Raw genomic sequence first — 6740 nt, 5'->3', positions numbered from 1 at the left:
GTATCCCATACATGGATTCTTGATTCGGGGGCTTTGTTGTATGTCACACCTCATAGGCATTGGTTTACTACATACGAGGAAACCATTGACTCTATTACACTTGGTCACAATTACTCTTGTGACATTGTTGGCGTAGGTGATATTGCCATGGTTATGGAAAATGGGGTGAAGTTTATCATCCATAATGTGTGTCATGTTCCATCCTTGACACACAATCTGATTTTGGTTGGACGTCTTGATGACTTGGGTTACAAAGTCACTTTTCATGAGCAGTCTTGGCGTGTTGCAAAGGCCCTCATCTTATTATAGCCCATGGTTCTAAAGTTGGTTCACTTTATCCTCTTTATGTCTCTAATAAAAACAGTGCTCTTTCTATAACTGAGCTGCCAACCGTTGCTTTGTGGCATAGCCGGTTAGGACATATGTCAAAGAAGGGAGTGGAGACACTCTTTTGTTTGGGCTCCTTACCGTCTTTGTCATTTTTTTATTTTCCCTTTTGTGAGCACTGTCAATATGGAAAGCAAATACAGACACATCATACACATTCTTTTGACAAAGAAAGAAAACCCTTAGATCTTGTGCACAGTGATTTATGTGGGCCTATGCCTTCTAAATCCCATGGACCTAGTGCGTCCTATTATGTTATATTCATTGATGATGCAACACGGCATGTTTTGGTCTATGCCATGAAGTCTAAAGATGAGACCTTTTCTTGCTCAAGAAGTTCTTGTCTAGTGTTGAAACTCAGTCTGAACATAATTTGAAAGCTTTGCGCTCAGACAATGGTAGAGCATATGTCTCCAAAGAGTTTATAGACTTTTGTTCAAGTAGGGGAACTAAGTGTGATTTTACAACTCCTTATACCCCTGCACAAAATGGTGTTGCGGAACAAATGAATAGGACCATCCAAGAGCGGCTTATGTCTATGCAATCACATGCTAATTTACTGCAAGCATTTTGGGCTAAAGCATTATATACAATCGTGTACTTGATCAATAGATCACCACATGCTTCATTACATTTTTGTGTACATTTGGAGTTATGGTCAGGACATAAATTGTCTTATGAAAAACTCCACACATTTGGCTGTGAAGCTTATGCACAAGTACCCAAGGAGTTGTGTGCTAAGCTAAATCCTAAGTCCAAGAAATGCATCTTCATTGGCTATGGTGTAGATAGTCAATATGGCTATCCTTTATGGGATCCAAAAATTCAATCAGTGATCCGTAGCAGTGATGTTGTCTTTAATGAGACTAAGATGCATAGACAGCCAATGAAAGAGGTTGAATTCCCAAAAGTGATGTTTTTTGATGTATCACCTCCTGTCCAGACAGCTCCCGAGACACTTACTACACAGGCTAGTACGAGTTTTGATCAGCTGCGGAGATCTCAAAGAGTCTCACATTCGCCAGAACGTTTTGTTCCAGGCATGGATTTTGCTTTGCTGACACATAGTGGTGAGTCTTTTTGTTACATAGAGGCTATGCTAGCCAATGATAAGGTTCAGTTGGAACATGCTATGAAGAGGGAACTGTCCACTATTGCAAAGAACAAAACATGGGAACTTATTCCATTGCCAAAAGGTAGGAAAGCATTGCCTTGTAAATGGGTTTACAAGAAGAAGATTAACAATTAAGAAGCTCATTTAGTGGCCAAAGGTTTCAAGCAAGAATACGGTGTCCATTTCCAAGAAATATTTTCTGTAGTGGTCGAGATGACCACGCTGAGAATGTTTCTTGCTTTGATTGCCATTGAAGATATGGAGCTTGATCAAATGGATGACATTACATCTTTCTTACATGGTGATATCGAGAAAGAGATTTGTATGCAGCAATCTGAAGGGCTTGTGCTAAAGGGCCAGGAGCATTTGGTCTGTAAGATTTTGAAAAGTCTCTAAGGCTTAAAGAAATCATCCAGACAATGGTATCAAAAGTTTGATGCATTTATGCGTTCCCTAGGCTATAAGCGCAATAATGAGGATCCATGTCTTTATGTGAAAAGACAACCCAATGGACAACTTATTATGATTATCCTTTATGTAGATGACATGCTTATTGCTAGTCATTCCAAGGACATTGATGACTTGAAAACCAAGCTGAAAAGTCAATTTGACATGAAAGATTTGGGTGAAGCCAATCACTTTTGGGTATGCGCATTACTCTGACCGTAAGAAGAGGTTGTTGTACCTTTCTCAAAAAGAGTATGCACAGGGTTCTTGATCGTTTCAACATGCAGAAGGGGGAGGCTTTGAGTACGCCATTGTCTGCATATTTGAAACTTAGCAAGAATGACTGTCCCAAATCTGCTGAGGAAAAAGATGCAATGGCTAAGGCTCCTTATGCTTAGCTTGTGGTAGTCTCATCTATGCCATGGTGGCTACAAGACCTGACATTGCACATGCATTGGGAGTTGTCAGCAAAATTATGTCTAACCCTGGTAAAAAGCATTAGGATGTTGTCAAGTTGATTCTTAGATACTTGAGTGGCGTTGTAGATAGACAATTATGCTATGGTCGTGGAGAGTCATCCATTCAGGGATTTTTAGACAATGATTATGCAGGTTGTGTTGACAATCAAAAATCAACAACAGGTTGGATTTACACATTTGTTGGTTCTGCTATTTTTGGAGATCCATTTTTCAAGACTGTACATGTGTGTGAGAGAGAGAGAGAGAGAGAGAGAGAGAGAGAGAGAGAGAGAGAGAGAGAGAGAGAAATTGGTTTTTACAGCAGCAGCTCCGTAAAAAGCTTTATGTGTGTGCTTGCTTAAAGCTTTATGTTCTTTTTTTGCTTTAGTTAGAGAGAGCACGCATACATGATGGCTTCGGTGAAAAATAGTGCGAGAGGTGCGGTCAATAGCGCGAGCGAAGAAGGCGTCCCCGTTACGAGGAGGGGGCGTCCTCAAATGACCGTAGAGGAGAGGTCCTCAAATGAGTCGAAGAGGCAAAAGAAGTTAATGGAGGCGAGTGTGATAATCTCCGTGAGAGGGGAGGACATTGATACATGTCTTCTTCCATGCGTTGACAAATTCTTGCAGAAGGAGACATTAGCGGGGATGTGTGCAGTGGAAAGAGAAGGCAGTGTATTCCAATTGCGTTTTCAGATGGGGGTTCTTATGCTGTCGTCGTCTCTTATTGGCATCAACAAGAAGCTGAAGTCATACTTGGGTTGGGACAAGGAAGGTCCGGCAGGTGCGAACATCCTATGCAGAGCTCTAAAGCAGAAAAATATGCATACCTTCCAGGGGATGGTAGGCTACTGCATGAAGGACGAAGGTGAGCCGCACTTCCAAAAGCTGACTCACAATGTCACTGTTGATGATATCAACAAGGGCGTAGAGTTGTATACCCTTTACGGTGTAGACGACCTCAAGAACAGGGTATGCCTAACTCCGAACAATATTTTTGACCGTGCTGCAATGTATTGGAAGTTCAAAATGCGGCACTCTCTAGGGAACGATTTCTTGTCCACCTTGCACATTATGGTGCGTACCGGAAAATACTACCCTTCATCGTCGTGGATCATTCCTTACCAAGGCCAAGGAATGTACCTGAAAAAGATAAGAGCGATGTGGCGCTTGATGGCTTTTCCCTCAACTGTGACTTACCAGGACATAGTGAGCATTTTTGTGGCCGATGACTTGTACGCCAATGCACAACCAAGAGCCGATTGGTTTAGGTCCCAATGGGAGGCTATAGAAAGGTTAGCATCATATTATTCTACTTTCTTTTCCATGCGTTCATTGCTTTAGGTACTTGTCACTGTCTTTGATTAGCAAGGAGCTTACCGATACGACCGCATTTAAAGAGATCAACGTGGACGATCCAAAAGCCAATGTTGTTATCATTGATGAAAGTGGTGATGACAACGATTGCACACAGATAGGCGATGATTTCATGCCTCTCGTGCATCGCACAGAGGCAATACTTGTTGCATCTTGAAGGTTTATAATTCATGACTATTTCTTTTCCTTGAACCACATTTTTTGCCGTTGGATTCTAACTTGTTGGGCTCATTCTTTGTTATGCAGATCGTAATGGAGGAGGGGGGTCATTTGAATGCTGTGGAGGCCATTGACACGCAAGACAAGTTCGAGGGAGTCAAGGAAGATCTTGTTGAAAGATTAAAGGCAATCCTGCTAAGATTTGGACTGAGGTCCATGGCCATGACAATGGAACCCTTAAGTTCTTCATAAAAGAGTCTGTAGAGTCAATAAAAAACGTAGTTCAAGATTGTCAAGTAAATGTAGCGGATATCCAAGTAGCTGAACTAGAGGAGCAAATAATGTCATTACGCAAAGAGGTTTCATCTTTAAAAGTGCAATTGAATAAACTGAATGCACTTGTGATAAGACTGAATAATGTAATCGGACGTTTCCGTTCATGAATTTAATGTCATTGCTTATCATTATCTATCGGATGTGTAATTGTCTTTTCTGTTTACTTGTCATTACAAAAGAACTTCAATTTATGCCTTACCAATTTTTATGAATTGTTGTTTGTTATGGCGTTCCTTCATAAGGTTGGATCTCATGTATCTGCTCCATGTGAAATTGTCGCAGATCATTACATTTCTTACTCAGATCTCGAATGACTAGTTTTAATGCCTGTTAATACTCTTGTTTAAATTGAATGGATTGTCACAAGCCCATCTCTCTCTCTCTCTCTCTCTCTCTCTCTCTCTCTCTCTCTCTCTCTCTCTCTCTCTTTCTCGCTTTTCACCTTCAAGATTCCTTGGCATCTTCAAAGAAATGAATTTATTTTCAAGTCTACCAATATGTACCAGTATGAGGAGCCTCTTTTTGAAGAAGTTCACACACACACACACACACACACACACACACGCGCATATATATATATATATATATATATATATATATATATATATATATATATATATATATATATATATGTGTGTATGTATGTATGTATGTATGTATGTATGTATGTATGTATGCATGCTCGCCTCTCCCCTTAAGCTTCTCTCATCACCATAACCCTGAGGGAGGCAAATTGATCACGGTGGTCGCTACACCAACACAACGCCCAGGGGCCTCATCAACGCTTCCGGGGGGGAGCGGAGGGAGGGAGGGAGGGATCTTGGGGGCACAACCTAGTTGGTATGTGGCTAGGACGCAAGAGAACTTGGATCGTGGGTGAGGTGAAGCAGGCTAGTGGTGATCAACATTGTGTCTCACAAAGATAAAAGTAACCAACCATAATATGTGTGCGGCATCGTGCACCAAGAGAGAAACCAGCAATCGATCAAAAGGATCTTGAAAATGCAAAATCGTGCAAGGAGAGAAGAACCCCTCAATGCCTCTTGCCACTTGGTGCATGGACAAGACACGTGATGCTAATGCATGGTGGTGAAACCGCTTCACAGACCAATGTGAAGGCTGTGCAAATGTGTCTGGTGCTAGCGAGCGAGAGAGAGAGAGAGAGAGAGAGAGAGAGAGAGAGAGAGAGAGAGAGAGAGAGAGAGAGAGAGAGAGAGAGAGGAATAACACCACAGCCATTTCATACTGCCGACCATGTCGCGGTTTGATGGTGACAGCATGTGGTCATATTTACATTCGTTTTGCAAGTGCTTCCGTATTGTGAATGGTGTTGATGTGGTACAATGGAACATGACGTTGTGTATAGATTGCGAGTGTGATGGCATAGTGTTATAGCATAGTATAATACCACAACCATTTCATATTGCCGGCAATGTTGCGGTTTGATGGTGACAGCATGTGGTCATATTTACATTCGTTTTGCAAGTGCTTCCGTATTGTGAATGGTGTTGATGTGGTACAATGGAACATGACGATGTGTATAGATTGTGAGTGTGATGGCATAGTGTTATAGCATAGTATCATTGATATACACCTTGTGTGGCATGTGATTTATTGAAAATGACTCTCTTCTCCCATTCTTGTGCTAGTGATTGTGGATTATGATACAACGATGTGCTATTTTTGTAGTGCTATCGTGCTCTTTGTTTCGCCTGAGAGTGACCTCTAGACCCCTTTATATAGCAAAAGAGACGGATTTAGAGATATTATTTTAGTGAAAATATTATCCAAGACATGTGGGACCAAGAACATGGCCCCGATGCGCACCAAAAGACCACTGTCCTCGCTTATTCGGAGAGGAGGTGCAACTAGATTCTCTCTCTAGTGTGTGGGTGGCCACCGAAGCTAGAGAGAGGAGGAGAACTTAAATTTTTTTTTCTTTAATTCCAAGAAAGAGTAGGAAAAAATAGGTAATTGCATGTTTACCTGCCATTTAATTGACTCCTAGGTGAAAAGGATGACTGATACTAGTGCCAAATGGTCGGATCTTCACAGATCGATGTTCTTTTGGTTTGGTGCTAGCTTGGGCATGCCTCCAGAACCGTCGTGCCATTGGGGACTTCTTGGATGCAATTTTGATGTTTCCTTTTTGCTATAGTAGTCGTCGTCCTTATTCTATGCATAAAGTGTGTGTGCATGTAGATAGTGAGGTGCATAATGCTTATATTGTGCACATGTGGGTAGGTGTATACATGTAAATTTTACAAGAGAGTTACCAATGTGCGTTTGTGAGTGTATACAAGAGAGAGGATGGCAGGGGGATGGCAGTTTGAGAAGGGAGAGATGCAACGGAGTTGAGAGCGAGAGGGTGAGAGATGGGATGAAAGTGTGGATATGTGTGTGTGAATCGGAGAGAGAGAGAGAGAGAGAGAGAGAGAGAGAGAGAGAGAGAGAGAGAGAGAG

At 41.7% G+C, this 6740-nt stretch overlaps 1 pseudogene; it reads left to right on the top strand.

The window, feature by feature from the left end:
* Window positions 1-3101: 3101 nt before the first annotated feature.
* LOC147449790 (uncharacterized) lies at window positions 3102-4384 on the top strand (annotated as a pseudogene).
* Window positions 4385-6740: the final 2356 nt, after the last annotated feature.

Source organism: Adiantum capillus-veneris, chromosome 10, assembly GCF_014529385.1.
Source record: "Adiantum capillus-veneris isolate H3 chromosome 10, ASM1452938v2, whole genome shotgun sequence".
In the NCBI taxonomy this organism is placed as follows: Eukaryota; Viridiplantae; Streptophyta; class Polypodiopsida; order Polypodiales; family Pteridaceae; genus Adiantum; species Adiantum capillus-veneris.
The sequence above is the reverse complement of the archived record's forward strand: the minus strand, read 5'-3'. Positions and strand labels throughout refer to the sequence as shown.